Source organism: Bubalus bubalis, chromosome 1 (assembly GCF_019923935.1).
Source record: "Bubalus bubalis isolate 160015118507 breed Murrah chromosome 1, NDDB_SH_1, whole genome shotgun sequence".
NCBI lineage: Eukaryota > Metazoa > Chordata > Mammalia > Artiodactyla > Bovidae > Bubalus > Bubalus bubalis.
Window position 1 is genome coordinate 170,218,476 of NC_059157.1, and position 25,628 is coordinate 170,244,103.

Sequence of the window (25,628 nt, forward strand, 5' to 3'; positions counted from 1 at the left end):
TTTTTTTTTTTTCAATTTCTAGCTTTTAAGGAATAATTACCACTGAAGAGCTCCAGTAATGTGTACATTTCATTGTACACTTAATTTCTAACACTATTAAGTTTCATGTTTCCAGTCTATGATAAAAAGCTACTCAGAGGGTAACACTTTTGTTTCTTGGTGTATATATTTACCTGATTCACTTAGGGTTCCTAAAATGCATATAAATAAGCTTTCTTCATTTTATTTAGTTATTTATTTTGCATTCTTCATTTTAAATCAGTATCATTTAATTTTTTCAAGTCATTTTCCAGATAATAGACTAATAGAAACCATTGTATTTATAAGAATTTTGGCAAATCAGAGATAGAAGTTGAGAGTCATAAATCTCTATTTATCAATGCAAATGTCACACATTATAGGAATACACACATTCTAAAATCATCCACGTGATAAGTAAAACTGATGAACCTTCTGCTAACAGGTAATATAATTTCCCTTTCATACTGGAGGAATTTTCATTTCAGGATGAGAATTAGTGCTCTCTTCTCACCTCCCCTTCAGGCACTCACCATTTATATTTAATAAATGCCATTTTGGTGGCTTTCACTATGTCAGAGGTCTCTTCTTGGTTTTAGATTAAGACTAACATTTTGGGCAACTGTCAAATACCCTAAAGGAAAGTAGCCATCTAATAATTAACTGTGACAACAAGATTCAATTCAGGGTGCTAATTACTTCGAATGCATTTGAAAATGTATTGCAAACTAACAAAGGATTTTTCAAAGTCAGACCTCACAGAGCAGTCTAGGAAACAGCAGAGCAGCACCTCTCTTTTTTTCTCCCAGCTGACATTTCTCAAGTCTGCCACCCCAAAGTTACCACTGTATCCAGCAACGTTCAGGAAAGAGTCAAAAAAAAAAACAAAAAAAACCCTTATATTTCACCTGGCTCCCAAGAAGTGCCTTTCCTGCTTTTAAGTAAAATATCAGTGAGTCCAAATTAAGAGTAAAAGCCATGGCACATTCACAAATGCCAAAGGATGCTTTTAAAGAAACACCAAGAACAGTTCATTAAAACATCAGAAATCTCTGTCCGAGAAATACTAGTATTAAGGGAACATTTGGAGTAAAACTTGTTTAAAATCTGCTGAGTCTCTCATCTTCACTTCCTGAACTGCCAAGTTGTAAAAGGCCAAGCAAAGCAAAATCACTAAAGCACAAATGAGCTTGGGAAAGAATCGTGCAGCTACAACCAAGTAAAGGTTTGGCCTTTCTGCTTTCAGCACGACCATTCACAGTTGTTTTCCATTAAAAATGCAGACTCCAAGGATGAATGTTGATGCTGCTGAGCACAAGCCTGGAGGACATCTGGAACAATCCATTTAATATCGCCTCGGGTCCAGTGGTTATTAACTGGCAGTGCATTTTCTACTCCCCTACCCGTGTATTGCATGTTGTAACAAAATGTGTTTTGCACCATATCAGGATCCCTTCCTTTCTAGGCACCAGACACTTGCCATTCTAACCAAAATCTTGTGCTTCCCAGCTTTGACATTTCAGGTATTGTACAGAGTGACCCCAAAGAGTTTTAACTTTAAAATAAAGGTAAATCCTAAATTAGGAGTTCTTGACATGGACACTGCCACACATTGAAATCCGCAGGCTCTTTCTTCCACCCAGTGCAAGCGGATTCCATTGGCCCCTCCCGGGAGCTCTACTGAGCATTAATGCACAGCTGTCCCTCTGCATCCACAAGGGACTGGTTCCAGGCCACCTGTGGATACCGAAATCCACAGGTGCTCAAGTAAGTCCCTTATACGAAATGGCACAGTACAGCCAACCCTTTCCACCCGCCAGCTCCCTGTCTGCAGAGTCAGCTAACTAACCTCAGATTGTTGGATGAGGAACGTGCGAATTCAGCAGGCCACTTGTACTTAGGTTATGCGGGGTCTGGACTCTGTCCACCTCTGCTGTCTATTAATTACTTCTTCTCTCACCTTGCACAATTCTCCACGTGTTTCACTCTTCACTTTTCTCACATGCGTGTTAAACTTAGTTTACAGCCCATATGACAGTCTCATTTTATACATCTACTTACCCACACATTCCCTCTCTTTTTAAGGCTGCAACCCACCCTCTCTCTTCCAACTATCTTCTATTTACCTTGCAAGAGCCCTACTACAAAGTTTTCCGTGACCTTCAGACCAGAAGTTCAACATTTGTCTCTCCATTTTCCTCTTCCTTCACTCTAAACTTCACATAGTGCCCAGTCAAGCCTCTGACTTGTAACCTGTGCTTTTCTTTACCTGCATTAAGCCCTCTCTTCACAGCTCCTGTTTTTGGCTCATCAAGTCTTTTACTACATACCTCAGACTCCTCTGGGAACCACTAGCCCACATGCTAAGACCCTACCCTTCCTTTCTGCTAAGTTGCTTCAGTAGTGTCCGACTCTGTGCGACCCCATAGACGGCAGCCCACCAGGCTCCCCCGTCCCTGGGATTCTCCAGGCAAGAACACTGGAGTGGGTTGCCATTTCCTTCTCCAATGCATGAAAGTGAAAAGGGAAAGTGAAGTCGCTCAGTTGTGTCCGACTCTTAGCGACCCCATGGACTGCAGCCCACCAGGCTCCTCCGCCCATGGGATTCTCCAGGCAAGAACACTGGAGTGGGGTGCCATTGCCTTTTTCGCTGGTGGGCTGCATAGGGTCACAAAGAGTGGGACACAATTGAGCATGTGTGCACACCATAACGCCATAGTTTAAATTAGCTTTTCTGTGCTAATCTAAGTAACAGTTATAATACTTTTTCTTAGGCTAAATGTGCTCTGAATTTCAAACAACTACTGTAATGTATAATTGAATTTGATGCTCACAACTCCTGAACATAGCAGTGCATGGTGGGTGGTGTCCCTAAGACTTAAAATGATCCAGAGTTACCTTAAGATAAAAGTAACTTTATTTAACAAAAAGTTTTGGAATTAGCTCTTCTCTGCTCCATACGATTATTCCAAGTATATTGGGAATGTCATGCCCAAACATGTATGCATAATGGCTCATGAATGAATTCCACGTGATGGATTTGCATTTCTAAGAATGCGTAATAGACTATGAGGGAAGGCAAAAGATATAATGAAGACATCTTAAAAGATGTGTGTTTTTGAATCCTGAACAAAGAAGCAACATGGTAGGGTAGAAAGAGCCTTAGATGTAAGTCAAAAAACTGGTGTCAGGATCGTCACGAATTAACTGTGCAGTTATTACCGTTGACATGGAATCAACCCAAAGTGGGGTAAACACAAGGGGAATCTGTGTGAACTGAGGTAACTGAACAGCAGCAGTAGACATGGCTCAGGAAAGGGCCAGTGAAACAAACACAGCTGTCTCCTCACTCAGCTTCTTCAGGGTTCTCTCTCACACCTGGTCACAGATGGCTGCCAGCATCTCCCAGGGCTGTATCTTTAATCAGGAGAGTAGGGCCAGAATCTTTGTCCCATTATTCCCAGAAATAATCTTGGTACATCTTGTAGGTTCTGATGCCATTCCAGACTCACTTGAGGCCAGGGAGATGTGCTGAATTTACTGTCTCGGGTCTAAGTCACATTGTTCATGAACTTAAGGCAGTAATTGGTTTTAATTGAAAGCACATGAACTGAGACTGGGGCAAGGTGGGATTATCGCTCAGAGTAATACTGCCACAAAAAAGGAAGAGTGGGAACTTCCTGGTTTTCCAGTGGTTAAGAATTCACATTGCAGTGCAGAGGACATGGGTTCTATCCCTGATCGAAGAACTGAGATCCCTCATGCCAAAGGATAATGAAGCTCACGCTGCGACAGCTAGAGAGTCTGCACTACAACAAAGATACCATGCAGCCAACATTTTTTTTAAAAATTAATTTAAAAAATTAAATTAAAAAAGACAAGTGGATGTTTGTTGCTGTGTGTGGCAACTAAGACCCCATGCAGCCAAACTTTTTCAAAAAATAAAATTAAAAAAGAAGAGTGGAGGCCTATCAGAAACAAAATAAAACTGCAAAAACCATTACAGTGACTTTATATGACCATAAACTTTTCACACTTGTTTCCTTACCTATATTATGTAAGAATACTTGTTCTGTATACATTACAGAATTATTCTGGGCAATAAATAAAGCAATATAATTGGAAAGGCTCTATAATCTATATAATCTACATAATCCATGCTTATAAGTATATATATACTTATAATTTATATAGTCACGTAAATCAATATCTTTCATTCTACTTATACATATCTCTGGTTTCAGTGAAATGACTAAAGAAAGATCTGCTTCTAGTGAAGCATTCCTTCATAAATATAACATTTTATGAACCAGGGAATAGAGAGAATAACCATTTTTACATGTGATTTCCCCCATTAGGAAGGAATGACTTAGTTAAAGCACAGTCTAAAATCAAGAACTAGAAGTTGAAGTATATTATTTAACCTTATATAGGTTCTCACAACCAAAGTTGATATTACTTGTGAAAGCTAATTGGAGGAGGAGAGAGAAAAGCAGGGCTATGTTACCTGAAACACCATGTCTCTCACAGTAAGAAATCAATTTTTACATATGGAGTTGATAAGTCAAGAAATGAAAGTGTGTGTATATATATATTTATTTAAATCTGAGTTGCAATGCAAAGGCCACGGATTCGATCCCTGGTTGGGGAACAAAGATCGTACATGCTGTGGAGCAACTAAGATCTGACACAGCCAAATAAATAAATATTGGGCTTCCCAGGTGGCTCAGTGGTAAAGAATCCTGCCAACGCAGGAACTGCAGGAGACGCGGGTTCCCTGAGTCAGGAAGATCCCCTGGAGAAGGGAATGGCAATCTACTCCAGTATTCTTGCCTGGAGAATTCCATGGACAGAGGAGGTTGGTGGGCTACAGTCTATGGGATCACAAAGAGTCAGACATGCATGCAGAGTCACAGGGCAACCATCCGAAGAAATAAAGACATAAATGGTTAAAAAGAGATACTTATGCTATGTACAACAATGATAAAAGTGAAAAGATAATTTAACTCTATTTTGTATCCTTTCATACTATCTGAATGTTTGTATGCATTTGAATTAATGTATTCAAACTATTCTTCAGGTGATCAAAATAAAAGAAAAGCCAATTTATTTGATGAGAATAGAGTCAATCAATCCTAGCAGGCAAAAGTCACTACAAACAAAATTAAATGATGAAAGATAGACCAGGGAAAGTGGTTTCAGCAGACATACTGATATTCTTTCAAATATGTATTATGGTTGTCAATCTTTTTAGTATACCAAGTGTACTAGTTCTGTTACCTGGGGTAAATTACTTAACCTCTCTTTGCACCAGATGTGTCCTTTATAAAACAGAAATGGTGATATTAATAGCACTTACCTCATTGGGTAGGATTAAACAAAAAGCACCTGGAATAGAGCCTGACGTAACACTCAGTAAACACTAGATATTAGCTTCTGATATTACTCCTGTTACAAAAGACCAATAAAGAAGAGGTAAACGTGATAGAAAAATGGGCAAAAGATGTCAGTAGATAATGAACAAGAGAAGAAATATAAATGGCCAGTATTCTACTAAATAAGATCAGCTTCACTAGTAATGAAACAAATTAAATATCATTTTTTGCCTAGCAAATCTTCAAATTTTCAGAACTCAAGAGAGAACAGTCATACTTGGGGTAAATCAGAGTTTGGGGAAATGGGAACCCTCCCACATTACTGAGAAAAAAAGAGAAAAGGAATAGAACTTTGATAAAGGCAGTTTGGCAATATTTATAGTCATTAGAATTTGTGAACACTTTCACCCATTTACTTCATTTCTAGGAATTTGTCTTAAGCATTTAAGGGTATATGTAAAAATTTCTTCATGAGGATGAGTGCATTGCTTTGAACAAAAAGGTGTACTTAAATTACTAGTTGGTTGAGTAAATTATATTAAAATCATGAAATTTTATGAAGACATTTAAAAAATGATAGAAAAATTATTGATATTAAAAGATATTCACAATATGTTTTTAGGTAAAATAAGAATATTTATTTTTATTCATTTATTTGGCTGCACCGGGTTTTAGTTGCCACATATGGGCCTTGCTTGAGGCACGTGGAATCTAGTTCCCTGACCAGGGATTGACCCCAGGCTCCCTGCTTTGGGAGCATGAAGTCTCAATAGCTGGACCACCAGGGAAGGCCTGAAAAAAATTTAAATGGTGTATACTATAAGATCTATTAATTTTTGGTTAAAAAAAACCACAGCCAAATTTATGTGTGTATAATTATAATATAATTTATATACAAAATCAAAGTGTTAGGTGGGATCACAGGTAATTTTTATATTCTTTTTTGCTTGGATATAAATATATACAATGATCAGCTTTGGTCCAATGAATTGTCCATTAACATACTTGATAATTGGCAATCTTCATTTAAATGTAGATTCTAGAGAGCTTTAAATCTGACATTTTTCTACCCATGAAAGAGAAGAAAGAGGACGATGAGTGTTCTCAGTCATTTATCTGCAAAACTGAAGTACTGCCAGTATTGTACTGAAATATCTTCTTGTGAAATAATTGCACAGTGTACAAATGCTTCCAGATTTTCTTAAAGATAAAATGAGAACCTCATTAAACAGCTGGCTGTTGGATGATAATAAATACATGCTAGGTTCCTTCATTTTCTGGTAAGCAAATGCTTACAAGGAAATTCAATGTAGATTATTAAAAGAGGGTGGGAAATGGAGCACCGTTTTCTTTTTTTAAATAAGAGTGTTACGCTGCTTAGAGGTTCTTACTAGAAAATGTCATTTAAAGTGTGACACTGGGGAATGCTTGGCACTTAGCGTGAGTGACATTTTGAAAGAGCACATTTCTTATAGCGCATGCATCTTAAGAGAAATTTAAAATGGAAATTAATGGGATGGCTGTGAGACTCCAAGTGCCATGCAACTAACAGGAACCTTGAGATGTCATCCAGTCTTTCAGCAAAAATGTACTGAGGACCTATAAGCAGACATTGTGCTGAGACCTGGTGATGTAGAAGGATGGGCACAGCCACCTATCCTTGCTCTCAACTTAACTCCTCAGTGAAACAGGCAAATGATAGCTAACGCAGGATTTAATATGTGTAACAAAAACTTGCTCTAAAAATTATCCCAGAAAATAGCTCTGTAGAGATGGGTTCTGAACATACAGTGCTAAGGAAATATATTCTTCCTCTTGGTACCAGCATCTCTACATAGATTACAAGCTCCTCGAAGGCAAATAGGTGGTTCTCCATCACCCACGACACGAAGCTAATTATCTGGAAGTTTCTCAACCTTTCAAATACAGATGGGGACATTTTACTAATTATTAAAATTAAAATTCATTCCAGAGGATGGATGTTTAATATTCTTCATATTGCTTCTTCTAAATATATGAAAAGCCTTATTTGTTATCCTCATTAGCTCTACTTCCCCCATTTGACCTGTAGCTGTAAACAAAGAGGTGATAAGAAGATGTCTTCTTTGGATGAGCATGAACCAAAACTGTTATTTCAGCCAGAAAGTACAATATTTCTCATAAATCTGCTTAACTTAAAAACAAATTTCTTATATCTTGACATATCTTTCTGAGGATAAGTTACTTTTAAATTTGCCTTGGAAACTGATAATCAGCATGAAATGCATTTATTCTGATGCCTGTCTGGATACTGCTGGTATACATAATTGAAAAAAAGAAAAAAAAGTTATGGTCCTCTTGGCTTAAGGCTCCTTATCCTGGCAGTGAGTTCCATGCCAACTTCATCTTTTGGACACCAGGTGGCGGCACCTGGTAGGGATGGAAAGGGGTCCTGGTATCTTTAAGAAGCAACTGGGAGGCAGAGCTCAGCTGACCTCAGCTTCAGTCAGAAAGCCCAGCGTGTGCTGCCACACCCATGCCTGCTGCAGCGGCCTTGTTTGTTTTTTCTCATTCCTGATCCCTGGTTCCTGTTTCCTGGATCCCTGGTTCCTGGCTATGACTCTGGAACCTCCCCTACCCTGCCTCTTAATGTCCCTGTTCAGATGACAGGAACTGACCTTGGCTTCATCCTGGGACTCCATCCCTTGTCTCTCAGATTAGATCTGACGTTTGCTCACTATTTCTCCGAAACTCAGAACTGGCTTTGCTTCATGTCAAACCATGCACTACAAACTGACCTACCAAGAATAAATAAATAAAAGAAATCCATGTTGATGGTATCTTATTTCAATCCCACTATAAGTTAGTTTATTGGCACGTAAATCAGTTGTAAGTGACAGAAACCCAATTCAAATTACCTTAAGCAAAGGAATTCACTGGCCTATTTAACAGGAGTTGAGCTGACTCTGGACATACCAGGATTTAGGGGTTCAAATATCATTGTCTTCTTTCTTGGCTCTGATTCCCTCTGAGTGCTAACATCATTCTTTCCTACTACAGATAGACTGCCCAGATATATGTGTATTTATCTATGCACAATAAAAATTTATATATATATATATATATAGACTGCAGGAAAGGGTAACGAATGCTATCTCCAGGCTTATATTGTTCTAGCTCAAAATAACACTTAATTCTCCCAGTATTTGCATATCAGCCACAGAGAAGGACTCCTGTTGGCTCTGCTTGTATCAGAAGATCACCTCTAGACCAATCACACAGCACTCCATGGAAATTAAACATGGTGACTGGCCAGATATGAATGATATCCTCATCCTTGTGGCCGGTGGCATGGAATCTCCTATTAGAAGAAAGTGACTGAAAAACCAGTTTAAGCCCAGAATAACAACTACCGATTTCACAATAACGGAATGTTCAGGACATAATGAACTGAAATGAAGCAGATAGGCCCCATGCCTTTACAAACTTAAAAAAAAATGCTTTATCTAAAAAGGCAAAAAAATATCTTCTAAATGTAGAATTGATTTGAAGAAGAGGAAAAGAAATTCCCTAAGTGTAAGAAACAAGAGAGAATCAAGGCTGCAGTGGGAAGCCGCCACTGTCAGTAGCCACATGATTTTGTGTGGGATATAGACCCAGAGGTTTGGGAGCTGGAGTCCCATTTCCCTGAGGAAATCAGAGCTCTGTCTTATAAGCTCATTCATGATAATATACTTGTGCAAAGCTCTTTGAATAAAGCCTGCAGTCTCAAAGTGCTCTCTCCATCACAGACTCTGTCCATCAGCCTTAAGAAATGGTGAGGACACTTGCCTTTTGGATTTTGCATCAAAATCCCTGATCCGGGAAGTTGTGTACAGGAAATACAAGCCAATGAATTAAGATGAAAAGTTTTTAGGACTATTGAAACTCCTGCCCCTGCCTTATTTTCCTTCCCTTATTTCTAAATATGCAAACTTCTCTGAAGTGATACTATCTCAACTCAGAAACATGGAAATCCCACAGTAAAAAAACACTTCCTGAAAATAAATTCACAGTAAAAATTTACAAGCCAAGGAAGGAAATGACTCCACTATGAAGAAAACCCAGGAGGTAACCAAAAGTAAATCAGAACAAGCACTCTAAGGAACTAAACAAAAAATATAAAATATTGAGGTATATTATAAAAAATGAGCATATTAAAGTGACTAAAGAGATAAGTGGAGGAGCAGAAAACAAGTTAGGAAAGAATAATAAAAGAAGAAGCGAATGACTGTTCCAAAATGAAAAATGCATATATTAACATTAAAAACTAAACAGATGAGATAAATGTCCTATTAAATGCAGATGGTTAATCAAAAGATAAAATTTGCAAATGAACCAGGATGCAGAGCAGAGTTAATTTGTGGCACTACTTGAAGAAATAATGGATGGTAATTTTCCAGAATTGAAGAGAAAAATTAAGACATCACATTATGTCCAGAACGGGATAAATTAAAATTATCTCACATCCAAATATATTATAGTGAAGTATGAGATCATCAAAGACAAAGTGGAAATCTGAAAAGCAACCAGAGAGGAAAGATGAATTGCTGACAGTGGAAAACAATTTAGAAGGCAGCACTTTTCTTATTAACATTAATAGTTGCCTGAGGACAGTAGAATAATACATACAAAGTACCAAGGGAAAATAATCTATAAACAGGGTTCTAAAGAGCCTACAAACAAGGTTACCATTCTAGGGAAAGAATGAAATAAAGACATTTACAGATTAAAAAGAGTTGACCACTCATGGATAATCAGTGATAGAAATAAGAAACTGAACTAAATAGGAGTGGGAGACAGGAGTGGTGAGCAAAGAAATTGGTGAAATAATCATAAATCTAATAAGGAATGACCATGGCAATAATAATGATGATTAGTGGAGTAAATTATGTGAGAACTAGCACTCTATTATTCACTACAATATTCAGAGGTGGTGGACATTGAATGTGATTGGACTAAGAGATGATGCTGAGTTCAGGAAGTAGAAACACAGCAAAAGAGCTGTTTTAAAGCAATCCAATTTTCACTCAAGCAGCCATGTTCATTAATATATTTATCAAAATGGCCGAAGAGTATGACAACAGATAATCCTTTTCAGCTTGGTTTAGAAATGCTAAAATCAGTTTAAATGTGCTATGAAACTTTAGATAGTCTTTAATAATTTCAAACTATACAAAGTATTTCTTCAAGTTAGAAAGCTGGTAAAGTATCTTTCTTGGGATCCTTTCATTTTTCTGCTCAAGATTATAGGCTCTCTCCTTTGTACTTCTAGTGTCTCGAGAGTAGGACTTATCAGGTTTTCTCTGGATGCTGTTCTTCATCGTTCTCATTGTCTTCCTAGAATTCTTCATTTTTGGTTCTGATTGCCTCACGTTCCTTATTGTCAGATTTTATGATCCTCACTAGGAATTCATCTATTCAGTTCTTACCAAGTCCTGGAGAGAGGTTACCTCCCTGGGTGCAAAACAGGGATGTTTTCTGCCACATCCGTTCTTGATATGTTGGGTAATGGAGATTCTTTAAAATATTGTCATTTATATACTCAAGTAACTCTGAGCTAACAAACCAGTTTTGAGAGAAAATTGGAAGGGATAGTTTTGTCTTCTGATGTACACTGGTCACTAAATCACAATGAACAATATATGTAGCTCCTTATTCAGTTTTGTCTCTGTTTGAAATTTTGGTTCTCTCTACATAAAAGAACCTGGGGATCTCTAGTCCAGGCCGGGGATGACCAGCCATGTACTAAGATAATGATTTGTGCTAAGCAAAGTATGTATGAGGCAGAGGCAGACAGCAGGGCACTGATATAGAATAAGCACCAAGAAATTACTGATCCATGGCCCAGACTATCCACATTAGCTTGATCAGTTCATTTTCTTTCTATAGTCAAGTTATGTAGGAAGCTGAATCATAACCAGCATCCACTTTATTATTTACCATAGGAAATTGCTGTCACTAGGATTTCAAGCACCCCAAAGATCATATGACAAAAGCAGTCTCCCTATAGGCTGACCTGCATAAAAAGATAAATATCTAGAGGGTTGTATGATCAGCATGGGAACAGATGAAGAAGAGTAGATTGATGAATCATTTGTTTATCTGCATCTTTCACCCAATAGGTACTTTTTTCCCCCAACCGGAGGTAGTAGGCAACCACTCGTCAAATCCATTACCAACATTTAGGATAATTTAAAACTATTCAAAGTATGTTAGCATAACTAAACCTTACTCTCTCCCCACTACATAAAGCTGGGACTGTCACTCACAGAGTTTGTGTGATTCTTCTTGATTCTTCTGTGACTAATCAGTCCTTCTTCAGGTTGATAGGTTGCATATTTGTCACTACATATGAAAGCCTTATCTCTATTTAATGTCCTTAAATACCTGATAGGGGAATTGATAGAGATTCTCTCTCCTCTGTGTTGTAACTTGTGACATACATTTGCAAGACAGTGGACTAATGATAGGCCACAGTTCATCACTAGGTATCTGGGACATCTCTGAGAAGAACCAACCATGACTTTGGCTACACGGGAAGTAAAATTTCCAGCGTTGTCAAACTGGCTTCTGTTCATAACATGATCTGAAACACTGCCCATTCAACTTTTGGGGAAGAGGTTACAAAGTCTTTTAGAATCTGAAGAAAGCTATGGTTGTCATCTCAGAGAAGGGGGCATGCATCTGAACTTCAGTAACTCGTGGTTAAGATGTTTTTGTCCTAAGGCATATTTATTTCCGGTGTGTTTTAAGCTTGAATTCTCATTTTGAACAACCAAAAAAATGCCTTTTATTTTAAGTGATCAACTCTGAATATTTTTTTCCAAGAGAAACATTTCCAGAGAACAAGGGGTCAAATCAGTATACAGTCATAATTTTGATCTAAATTAAAAGCTCTCTTTCAGCCCAGAGAATAAAATCTGTTCATATTACTTGGGCTCCATAATGAATTTACATGGCAGGCTTATTGCAGCTTTTATGTGGGCTCTCCCTTGCTGGGGCATGTGATGCTCAGGGAGTCTGATTAAAATTTGGGGAAGGAGCAGCTGTTCAACCATAGAGGGTGAACTCAGGGCCCGTTTTTCAGAGCATGACTTTAACGCCTGACACCCTTGCCAGCTATTGGATGATAAATTAACTGTCTTTAATGCCCAGTTCCTGTGTTAATAGCTTTAAAAGATCAGTTGTTTATGGGAAAGAAGTTGAGAGCTCTTATCAATTTTCCTGTCCCAAGGGTCCTCAAATACATCATTTTTTTCATTGCTAGAATGGCAGGCAGTATTTAAGGGGAAAGGAAGAAATTCTTCCAGCATTTAGTCTACTCTTCATTGGCTAATGGCAAGAAGTTTCTCATTTCAAAAGATAGTGAAGTGAGTACCCAGTGAATTCTTACATAAAACAAAACACATAAAAGTCAGACCATGTGATTGCCGGTATTATTCTATAGTATCAGAATCATGATGTAATTTCATCTGATGTTTCTGAAGCTACTTAATTCAACTGAACATGTGAAAGTCAAATTCTGAAGCCTGTGTTGTTATTGTTCAGTTGCTCAGTTGTGTCTGACTCTTTGCGGCCCTGTGGACTGCAGCACACCAGGCTTCCCTGTCCTTCACTATCTCCCTGAGTTTGCTTAAACTCATGTCCATCGAGTCAATGATGCCATGCAGCCAACTAATCCTCTGTCATCCTCTTTTCCTCCTCATTCTTTCCCAGCATTAGGATCGTTTCCATTGAGTTGGCTCTTCAGGTGGCCAAGATATTGGTGCTTCAGCTTCAGTATCAGTCCTTCCAGTGAATATGCAGGGTTTCCTTTAGGATTGACTGGTTGGATCTCCTCACTGTCCAAGGGACTCTCAAGAGTCTTCTCCAACACCACAGCTTGAAAGCATCAATTCTTTGGCGCTCAGCCTTCTTTATGGTCCAACTCTCACATCAGTACATGACTACTGGAAAAGCTGTAGCATTGACTATACGCACATTTGTCAGCAAAGTGATGTCTCTGATTTTTAATATGGTATCTAGGTTTGTCACAGCTTTTCTTCTAAGGAGCAAGCGCCTTTTAATTTTATGGCTGCAGTTATTGTCCACAGTGCTTTTGGAGCTGAGACTATAAAGTCTGTCACTGTTTCCATTGTTTCCTCATCTATTTGCCATGAAGTGATAGGACCAGATGCCGTATTCTTCATTTTTTGAATGTTGAGTTTTAATCCAACTTTTTCACTCTCCTCTTTCACTTTCATCAAGAGGCTCTTTAGTTCCTCTTAGCTTTCTGCCATTAAGGTAGTATCATCTGCATATCTGAGGTTATTGATATTTTCCCCAGCAATCTTGATTCCAGCTTGAGCTTCATCCAACCCGGCAGTTTGCATGACATACTTTACATATAAGTTAAATAAGCAGGGTGACAGTATACAGCCTTGATGTACTGCTTTCCCAATTTTGAACCAGTTCGTTGTTCCATGTCTGCTTCTAACTCTTGCTTGCTGACCTGCATACAGGTTTCTCAGAGGCAGGTAAGGTGGTCTGGTATTCCCATCTCTTTATGAATTTTCCACAGTTTGTTGTGATCCACCTTGAAGCCTGTGCCATGTTGCTTATTTTCAGAATGGCCGTTAAATGGTTAAATCTTATCTAGTGCCATTGATGTGAGCATACTATCCCTGATGTCACTAAATTAAAGTGAAAGTGAAAGTGTTAGTCTCTCAGTCATGTTGGACTCTTGGCGACTCCATGGTCTGCAGCCCACCAGGGTCCTCTGTCCATGAAATTCTCCAGGCAAGAATGCCGAAGTGGGTAGCCATTCCCTTCTCCAGGGGATCTTCCCCACCAAGGGATAGAAGCCAGGTTTCCTACACTGCAGGCAGACTCTTTACCACCTGAGCCACCAGGAAAGCCCCATTAAATTAAGTCCTAACCCTAATACACTGGGGGTTTACCCTTTTTTTATCTTTTACCACATGCCCACCCTCATCTGCCTACTTTGTTTTTATGGACATCAGAATATCTTCTAAGTGGAATCAGTTTTTAATTATGTGACTGTTGAACATGCAGATTTTCAGACATTGCTTATTATTCTAATAGCAGAGTCTGCTTTTAGCCTTTTCATTAGCAGGTTTATAAGGACAAGTTATAAAAAGTAAAAAATATATACAGGTAGGCACTCAATTTTATTTGGAGTTCTGATAAAAGTTTTGGTGGAAGAATTTTAACCTTAGAACATACTTCACATGTGGATCATGTGTTTTTCTTTCTCCATGAAGAAGTGAAGGCTGATCTGAGGGTCTGGATGATGACTCTATCATTTACTAGCTTTATTCCACTAAGCAAGACAGTCAGCCTCTTCAAGTCTGCTTATTAATGTCATCAAGTTGTACACATCAGTTTACACATTTATTCCAGTTTAAAATATAAAAATCTATTGGGATTTTAGAAGTAAAATTGATTATAGATTATAAAAGCAGATAGGATCAACACCATGGGAAAACAAAATTAGAGAAAACAAAAGCCCAAAACATAACTATTTACTAAGATAGGAGAAAAGACTATATATATCCCGAAGATAAAGGTAATTTGAGATTTTAAAGAAAACTTAAAGAAATTTGAAATATAAATGTCAAAATAAGTTACTTAATAGATAAGCTGATATGACTGTCTACGTAAGAATACAAGAGACTCATATGGAAAATTTTGGAGAGCTCAGAAATCTGGCTGGACAAAAGACTGACACACAGAAATCAATAGTTTTTTCAGACTTCAGTAACAACTGATGATAAAATGCCATGGGGAAATTACTTTGTTCACAATAGCATTTTAAAATCTAAAATAATTAGAATAGCTCTAAATAATAAACCTACAATATATATAAGAATAAAACTCTTAACTTTAGTGAAGGACAAAAGAAGGCAACCTTAATAAATCAGGAACCTTTCTATGAAATAGGTTGGGAAGATTCAGTATAGTAAAATAGTCAACTCTCCCTCCAAGTAAACTGTACCTTCAGAATAATCTCCCTCCTCAAATACCAACAGCTTTTTTTAAGGTAATTCTAAAGTTCATGTGGAGCTTCTGCTTAAGACAGCAAAATAAAATATTTTATTCTACTAAGCTCTCTCAAAACAAACTAACACTATGAAAAACATTGAAAAATAGAGAGGGAATTTTCATAACACATGAAACAGAGAAATAGTCACAACTCTAAACCACAAGCTATGAAATATTTACATATGAAGTACTGCTGCCAAATATGAAAACCTGAACGAAAGGTGGAAAGTTGCTGAGCCAAGTCACTTCCTCTCAGACCTGACCGCACATCACATCACTGAAAAAACCAGCTAATATTCCATTGTTGAGAACACAGATAAGATCAGGTTGGATGGGCCAAGGGAGAAATGGGGGGAAAATAATCTGACCCTTCAAAATGCAAGATGAGTAGAAATCATGCTGACCTACATTCTAGTTTCACAGCTAAGGCATTGCAGGAGGCTATCTGCATGGAGGGAGGGAGGCAACAATTTTCAAACCAAAACATAGCTTTTCTGCTACCCTTGTATTGGATCCTCCAGCTTCTTTAGAGCTTCCCCAACTGATACCGCTGAACCTGCTATGTATACATGCGCAGTCGCTGAGTAGTATCCAGCTCTTTGTGACCCCATGGACTGCAGTCCACAAGGCTCCTCTGTCCATGGGATTTTACAGGCAGGAATATTGGAATAGGTTGTCGTTCATTTCTCCAGGGGATTCTCCTGACCCAGGTATCCAACCCACGTCTGTTACGTCTCCTGGATTGGCAGTCAGATTCTTTACCACTAGTGCCACCTGGAAAGTCCCCGAATCTGCTGAGCTCTGCCCAATCTGCAGATCTGTAAACCAAGCCACTGACTGTTGTTTTAAAACACTAAGTTCTGGGGTGGTTTTTTGCACAACAATAGATAAGCAGAACAAACCCAAATTAACATCGTAATTGGCTTCTTCTTACTCAACTCTATTCTACGCATCCCCCCATAACCCTGAACCACAATTTTCTTTAATAAATGGCCAGTCTCTTAAAATTAGTAATAATCAAAAAGGAGGAAGTAGGACATGTTCATCAAAACTGCAAAATTTTTAAAACTTTAAGCCAAAGGAAAACCCTTGCATGCATGATAAGTCATTTCAGACTCTTTGCAACTCTATGGACTATAGCCTGCCAGGCTCCTCTGTCTATGGGATTCTCCAGGCAAGAATACTGGAGTAGGTTGCCATGCCATCCTCCAGGGGATCTTCCTGACCCAGGGATTGAACCTGCGTTTCTCATGTCTCCTGCATTGGCAGGGAGGTTCTTCCTACTAGTGCCACTTGGGAAGCCCAAAAGAAGAACCCACAAACGCCTCCCCCAAAAGTCAAATTTACCAAAATATCCTAGAAAATTTTAGGCAAAACTTTCTCCATTATTATGAAAGACAACATCAACTTTTCGTCTCTAGATGTAGATATACATATACGATTCAAGGTTTCCTAGAAGAGACGTAAAATAACCAAAAGAGATTAAAAGTGGACTGGCAGGATTTAGGAGGAAGCTACAGTGATAAATACAATTACTTAAAAGATTAAACTTTGGAAGCAAAAAAAGACAATGAACTTCTCTGAAAACACTGTCAGGGACATAGAAGACGGGTCTGAGGAAATAATAAAAAGCAAGGTAGAAAAGAACCTAGGTATGACAATGACTATAGGAAATATAGTAGAAATGGATGGTAGGTAGTTAAGTGATTTTGAAGAAGAAAACACATGGACATTAGTTAAAAACACAATAAAACGATATTCTCCAATACAGTGATATAGTAAGTGGATTGAAAGACTTGAAGGACCCACTGAATGCCAGGAAAATTTCATTTGGAATCATCATGATGATGAGATAATCTGGCAAAGTTATTGAATTTCAAGTTTAAAGAAAGAATTATGGGGACATCTAGGCAGACAATTCATGTCACCTACAAAAACAGAAATAATGAGGTTGGCCTTGGACTTGACTACAGTGACATCCAATTTCAGAAGATGGAAAGGCCACACATTTTCACTTCTGAGGGACAGAATGTGAAACTCAAGCCAAATCGTTCTTCCAATATAAGTGCAACAGATTAGGTGGGCCAATGAGCTGTTCCTTTGGGAGAAAAAATTAAATACCTAATTCACATCATTCCTAAAAAGTAATTCTAGAGGGATACAGAGCAAAATGTTAAGAAAAAAGTATGAAAATACTAGGAGAAAATTCAAAAATTAATTCTATAATTTTGAAATGTTGATAAACATTTGAGTCTTTATAAATAAGACTCAAAACTTAAAAACAGTAAAATAAAAAAATCCACTGACTTGATACACAAATTTTAAAAAGTAAATAACAGCATAGATAGGGGACAATTGACAGACTAGAAGAAAATATTTGCAACATCTTGACAGTCTTAATATTTTAAATGCCCAAAGAATACCTGCATATTAATGTGGAAAAGATAATACAATAGAAAGTTGAATAAAAAATATAAACAAAAATTTGCAAATCTCTCTCTATATGTGTGTATATACATGTATTAATACATATACATACTTATAGTCAAGTAAAATGATTTGTATTTAAAAATGGAGAAAATACAAATTCAAATGAAACGTTTTACATCCATCGATCTGGCAGGAATTAAAACGTTTTTTTCATGTTTACTTCAGTGTTCTCAAGAATGAAGAGAATCAGGTGTTGTTATATACGTTTGCCAGTATCACCCAACATTTTAAATGCACCCAGTAAAACTACCTCCAGTAACATAACTCAAGAAATATTTTCTTATGCAGACAAAGATACCTTTATAGTCATCGGTGTAATGACAACAAAGATGTAAACAGTCAATAATGTCTTTTCATAAGGAAGAAATTAAGTATTTTGTGCTACATACAAACTAGGGAACAAGTCGGAACCTCTAAAAAGTAGATGACAGAAAAACCTCTAAGGCATTTTTACTTACAAAATAACATTTCTGAAAAATACATATTTATGATAGCATTTATGCAAAAGTGACATTTGTATGTGTGTGTATGCTAAGTCGCTTCAGTCGTGTCCAACTCTTGGTGACCCTATGGACTCTAGCCTGCAGGTTCCTCTGTCCATAGGATTCTCCAGGCAAGAATAGTGGAGTGTAGGATAGAACAGTGTGTCCATAGGATAGAATAGTGGAGTGGGTGGCCATACCCTTCTCCAGGGGATCTTCCTGACCCAAGGATCAAATCCATATCTCTTATGTCTCCTGCATTGGCAGGCGGGCTCTTTACCACGAGCACTGCCTGGGAAGCCTGACATTTGTGTGCAAGTGTATATGAGAGAAATGTAAGAGAAAGGCTTTCACATTTTACTCTATATACTTTTGCATTGCCTTAATCTTTAATACAGAGAGTATATTTCTGTTTCATTCTCACCTGTTGCCTAGTAGAGGTTTTAAGTTGTGTTTACTGCTACATTTTGAGCACCTACAAATGGCATAATAGTTGGCCATCTGTTGTAAGTAGGCCTCTGTTTAATGAATGAGTGAACAGGGATTTGATGTCGATCCAATGGGAGGGTGATTGTAAAAGGCTTGTATAAGCACAGGTATTTGTGTGATAGAAAAATTGATTGTACGTTAAAAGAGTGAAACCCTAGAAATGTGTGACTATGATTCCAGAACAGTTGATTGAAAATTTAAATCTTTGGCCAATCCATTTAGATCATTTTTGAAGTTCCAAATCCCTAAACACATAAAAATATTTAAGGTGTATCAGATGTATCCATCATGAACTTGACCCATGAGTATTTATTTACATAAAATCAATTTTTTTCCCTTCATATTAGTGACAATGCATTTCTAAGTAGTTTTTGAACAAAGCAGATAATATGAATTTGTGATGGTCTAGGGTAAAAGACACGGAGAAGGTGATGGCACCTGACTCCAGTGCTCTTGCCTGGAAAATCCCATGGATGGAGGAGCCTGGTGGGCTGCAGTCCATGGGGTCGCCTGGTGGGCTGCCGCCCATGGGGGTCGGACACGACTGAGCGACTTCCCTTTCACTTTTCACTTTCATGCATTGGAGAAGGAAATGGCAACCCACTCCAGTGTTCTTGCCTGGAGAATCCCAGGGACGGGGGAGCCTGGTGGGCTGCCGTCTATGGGGTTGCACAGAGTCGGACACGACGGAAGTGACTTAGCAGCAGCAGGGCATAAGACAACAAAAAGTGGTGGTGGGGCCAGTGATTCAGTGGAAGGTACATGCTTCCAAAATGACTTGAGATTCAATTTTAATCCTAAACTTGGTGATAACCAAGCATAACTGGAGGTGACCAGTTTGAGATCCTGGGTTTAACTGACAAAAAGCATCCTCTTCCATTAGAATCTTCTCATTGTCACCTCCATTCAGGCCATCCTCATTTCTACCTTAACTCTTTTGCACCTGTACTTTTATCAATTAGGAATTTCCTCCCAATGTTCTGTCTCCAAATTATTATTGTTTTGCAAAGCTTAGATCACACCCTCCATCTCCAACAAACATTATCAAGAACCATCAGCCCTAGATGCCTTTCTCTGAACCCCCAGGGAAAGCTTTATTTGGAACCCTAGCCTCTCAGAGTGAAACAGGGCGCTAAAGGTCAATCAATCCAGTCTCAGGTAAGACTGCCTTCCCACGTGACCAGCAGGAGGTCAGGCCACCCAGAGCTGGTGATGGAGGGAAAGCAGGGCAACTCTGAGGAACAACTCATCTCCTGCCTGATTCCCTGTACCTTCAAATTCTTTCCTGGGGTCCTGGTCTTACCCCCGGAAATCCTGTAGTAACCAGCAGCCTGGTTTTGTCGGATTTTCCATGTTGATTGTGTGTGTGTGTGTATGTTTTGATGTGAATTTATTGCCCAGGTTTAAATATCAAGAGAATTAGCATAAAACCCCAGATTTCTGACTACTTTTGAAAAAGCTGTTAGCTGTACTAAGACTAAGACAGCATAGCTAACATTTCCCCTGACCAGAATTAGCTGACATGAGGAAACTGCCACCCCTTCCCTTTAACCCTGCACAACACTTCAGTTAGTCACAGTTCCCACCACCCCATGTGGCCCCTAAATTGAGCCCAGGAAGCATCTGCCATTGGCTAGTGAGTAGGCACAGTAGCTTTGTACAGGAGAGATAAGAGGAAAGGCATTATTTCTTGTGTTTCTGTCTCTATCAAAGGAGGAAAAGGAAGATAAGTCTCTCCTCCTCATTCATATTACCTGCCCAAACTCTGTGGAACTTTGAATTTGCCACCTTAGTACTGAACACCTTCTCTTTTGTATGAAAGCTACTTATATAGTGTGTGTGTTAGTCAGTTAGTCGAGTCTGACTATTTGTGTCCCCAAGGACTATAGCCCCCAGGCTCCTCTTTCCATAGGATTCTCCAGGAAAGAATACTGGAGTGGATTGCCATTTCCTTCTCCAGGGGATCTTCCTGACCCAGGGATCCAACCCAGATCTCCTGCATTGCAGATAGATTCCTGACCATCTGAGTTATAAGGAAGTCCACATTTATATATTAGAAAAAGTAAAATTATCGAAAAGAATTCATTGTTTTCTCCTCTGCAGATCCCTATTTCTGTTCAACATAAAACATAATTCTGATTTCATTCATCCTCCTAGTTGCTGTACTGTGAACGAGTTTGCTGCTATGTTTTCAACAGTGTATTAGAATTGTTGACCCAAATTTAAGGATTTATTTTTAATTCCTACCGAATTTTGTTTGGATTTATGCAAGGGGCTTGTCCTCTCATCAGAATCTTGTGGAATAATATGGAGAAGTTAGAGTTAGTAAGAAGGAAAATTAAGTACTTGGGTATTGATTTAAGTAGCAATAAAAGTCAATATTTCTAGTAGCTGGGCAGAGAGCTCTATTTAGGGACTTTTTCTGTTCAATATTTTTCTCAGTGACTGAGATGGAGGAACAGATTGCAGGCTCGTCAAATTTGCAATTGATATTAATCTGAGAGGTATAGCAAATATACAGAGTACTATGTTGAGATTACAGGAGATAAAAACAGGCTGGAGAAATAGACTACCACATGTACTTAAGATTATTAATAGCGTGACATAATTAGTCTCTGGATTATTAATTATCATATCATAATCATCCTATCTCATCCATCTCATCCTCTGTCATCTCCTTCTCCTCCCGCCTTCAATCTTTCCCAGCATCAGGGTCTTTTCCAATGAGTCAGTTCTTTGCATCAGGTGGCCAAAGTATTGGAGTTTCAGCTTCAGCATCAGTCCTTCCAGTGAATATTCAGGACTGATTTCTTTTAGGATTTACTGGTTGGATCTCCTTGGAGGATAAGATGGTTAGATGGTATCACCGACTCGATGGACATGAGTTTGAATAAACTCCAGGATTTGGAGGAATGGGATGTGATGGACAGGGAAGCCATGCTGCAGTCCATGGGGTCACAAAGAGTTGGACATGGCTGAGCAACTGAACTGAACTGAATCATCCTATCAGATTGCTTTGTTTTTGGCTATTAATGGATGAAAAACCTAGGTAAGAGCATTTCTAATGAAACATACTTTAAGCAAAGTCCATAATATTCAGAAAATGCATTTGGGTATGAATTTATTTTTTATTTGTTCTAATAAGCAAATTAAAAATTGAGCTTTAAATCAGAATTCCATTTCTTCCCCTTAGATTTTCACATAATGAACTCAGCTCTTGGCCTGAAAACTAATCTCTGATCATTTTTCCCATGAACTGCATTACCATTAATACAGTAGATATTATTTTAAAAATCTCAGATAATTATCAAAGTAGAAAGAATTTGCCTTGGCTTCTATGACGAGAAGAATGATTCTGTGCTCTTATCACAAGAGTCACTTCTTTCCCCCATATGAACTGATCTTCAGAGCAAAAGGACAGTTCACTTGGGTATAAGGTATTTGTGGTTATCCTGGAAGTTCCCAGATGACTACATTTCTAGAATTTACCCTTTTTAGGGGGGTCCTTCCTCTCATCTAGAGTATCTCTGCTATTCTTGAGACACACTGGATTAAACAATTGGTTGTTTTGTGTTTGTGTCTTTGGACCTTTTTCCTCCACTTGTGTTAATTGTTTTAGGGAGTTATTTAAATGCATCTGAATTTTCTCTAGAGAATTCATTTTACTTCCAATTGATTTTGAGGCATTTTATTGATGAGTAACACAAAGACAGTTATTGTAAAGGATAACAAAAGGTTGTCAATTTTTTTTTTCTTTTCTTCCCCTGGACAAGATGAGGATAAATGGTTGTTGAATTCAACAAAAATACATATTTTTGTTTTTTCATTGAGCCTTATATTAGCACTAAGGGAATAAAAATGGTATACTTGAATTATCTTGCATCCCTTTGCTAAGTATGATTTCATTTCTGCTATGCCCTGTCATCCTCAATTGGTTCTTTAGACTGGTTGGTCCATGAGAGTGGAGAATACTTTGGTCCTACTCACCATTGTATCCCCAATGCCTGACTCGTAATAGACACTCAGTGAATAATTGCTGACTGGATGAACATCTTAGGGTCTTTGAATATGCTATTCTTTTTTTTTTTTAATAAATACTTTACCCCTCCCACACCTACAACAACATCCCATCATGCCACCCTCTTCTTTTCCTGGATTGCTTCTTTTTTCTGTCCATCTCAACTTAAATACAGTGTCTAGAGTGAGCTTTGCTTGACTATCCAATCTAGTATATCTCTCCTCTGACTCACACACACACACACACACATTTTTTACACTGGTAGAATTGCCAGATTTAACAAGTTAAAGTGTAGGACCCCAGTGAAATTTGAACTCCAGATAAATAATGACTGCTTTTAATATATGTAAGTTTAATACTGATAATCCTAAACATGGTGCCCTGATCATAACACTTTCCATGATTTGCAATTATATAGTCATTTACTCATTTATTGGCTATTATCTATTATTTCCTACTATGTTGTAAATTCCATGAGAGCAGAGACCACATCTATTTTCCTTACCAACATGTCATTATCACTCAACATGGTTCTTTGCACTGGTAGATGTTCAAAACATATTTGTTGAGTGAGTACATTGGAGATCAGGTGAGCTATCAAGCTTAATAAATGATTTTTCTGATTGATGTGTTGAGCAGAAAGAGAATTTATTGCTTAGTGCTTTCCCCCCAGCACAGGTGACTGATTGCAGTCAGTTACATTTAAAGAATATTACCTTTTTCCTTTGATGACATCACCAAAAAGGTGACCTCTCTAAGTGCAGATGACCCAGAGGAAACAGAAATCGTCATGGATTTACCCCAAAGAAATTTTGATTAGTATACCATTGACATTGCAGCTCCACGAATGATGGTATTTATGTCTGTTTTAATGTTTTTAGCAAAAGAAAAATACTTAACTAAGCTACATTTAAATTTTCTATTTTATTTTTAATTACTTTGCACAAGAAATTTCAAATGCATTGATATTGGAGAAAATAGGATGGTTTACCGACAACATTTTGGAGATAACATTTGAACATACTCTTTGGGCCTGATTTACATCATCTATAAAATGAGTGTTGATTAAATGCCTCTTATTTTAAGTAGTGAAACTCTGATATCCCAAAGTATAGTTTAGAAGATAACTTCATAGTTCAGAAAATGATTGTTCTAACAAAAATAGTCAGTTTGAATGACTCAAATAGGCCTCTATATTCCATTTTACTAATCAGGAATATTAAAGGGTAAGCTATTATGTTACTCTCTCTATCCACTTACCCTTCCATCCCTCCATCCTAATCAATTTATCCCTCAGAGAATTAGCTTCAGCTCCCTAGGCTCTCACATTCTAAACAAGACCATGTTCCTTCTAAGAAGTGAGAAAGTATTGTTTTCCTAAGAGTGAGTAGAAGGGATTAACATATCCTTAGGGAGAGCCCCAGGGTAGAATGCAGACCACATTACATTAAATAAATAAAACACATTAAATACAGATACCTTAAATCAGTGATGGCCTGTCCTCCTGACACCTCACAGTTTAACTGGAGATGGAAATGGTCACCACTGAACTTGTGTATTACCAACTCCCTGCTAATTTTTTAAAAGTTTTTTTCTCATCTATTTAGTGTTTAGTATGTATTTTGTATTGAGAAGTGATTTGCATATGCCATCACATTTAATCCTCCCAACACTATATGATAGATGCTTCTATCCCCATTTAATAAATGAAATAAACCTGGATGTAGGGATGTTAAATTACTTGCCTAAAATTCCTTGGTTAGAAAGTGGCAGACCTTAGGTAATAGACCCACTACACAGATAGTTGGTACAATTTGAAGTGACATAAATAGGACAGATGTCAAAAGAACAGGGCTCTGCAAGAAGACCCTTCCTGCAAATGAACCAAAGGATCATGTCTTGACTCCCAGACACAGGAACTGATCTCGGGTGGCTTTGGCCTGTGGTGGTTTGAAGGCTTTGGCTCCTGGCCAGAGATTGAGGTTGGGTTGCAGCAGTGAAAGCACTAATTCATAGCTTCTTGACCAGTGGTCAGTGATAAGGCCCTGGCCCTTTGGTTTTGCAAAACAAGAATTCCCATGAAGATGGAATGGAGCAAAACAAAGTGTTTACTAGGAGGAAAAGAGTACAGTATGTGTGGATAGACACAGGTGGACTCAGAGAGAGTCACACCCTAGTGATAGTTTAAGTCAATTGTATGGGGCATTTGTTCCGGGCTACCTTTGGCCAGTCATTTTGATTTGCCTGGTTCTGAGTCCATATTTGGTATAACTCAGAATCCTCCCGTGTGTACACACATGTCTCTCAGCCAAGATGGATTCTACCAAAGAAGCCAATGGGTAGGTAGACTTAGCATCAGTTCTCTTTTGACCTACAAGAAGCTTTCTAGTCAAGAGGGTTTCCTTGACTGTGGGAAGGAAAAATATATGGTCTCTTATCTCTTATCTGGGCAGCCTCCTCTTTTGGTTGTCCTGCTATTCTTATCTTAAAGGATTGGTCCCCAGGGAATGAATCTCCAGTTGGTTATTATGGGGGTTGGGGGGGTTGGGGAGGGAGGCATCTACCTCCTGCTTCAGAACCACTGAAAGAAAAAGTTCTCCCAGTCTTGCTTCTGTTCCTTGGCCAAGGCACAGCTGGACACCCCAAAGGTTGCCTGGGTTGAATCCCCACCTCTCCTATCTCCTAATGATC

General features: G+C 38.2%; 1 protein-coding gene across 9 annotated transcripts in view; it reads left to right on the top strand.

Annotated features, from left to right (window-relative positions):
* Nucleotides 1-25,628, top strand: part of SLC9A9 (solute carrier family 9 member A9) — an 804,336-nt gene that overhangs the window by 388,157 nt on the left and 390,551 nt on the right. The window lies entirely within an intron of this gene.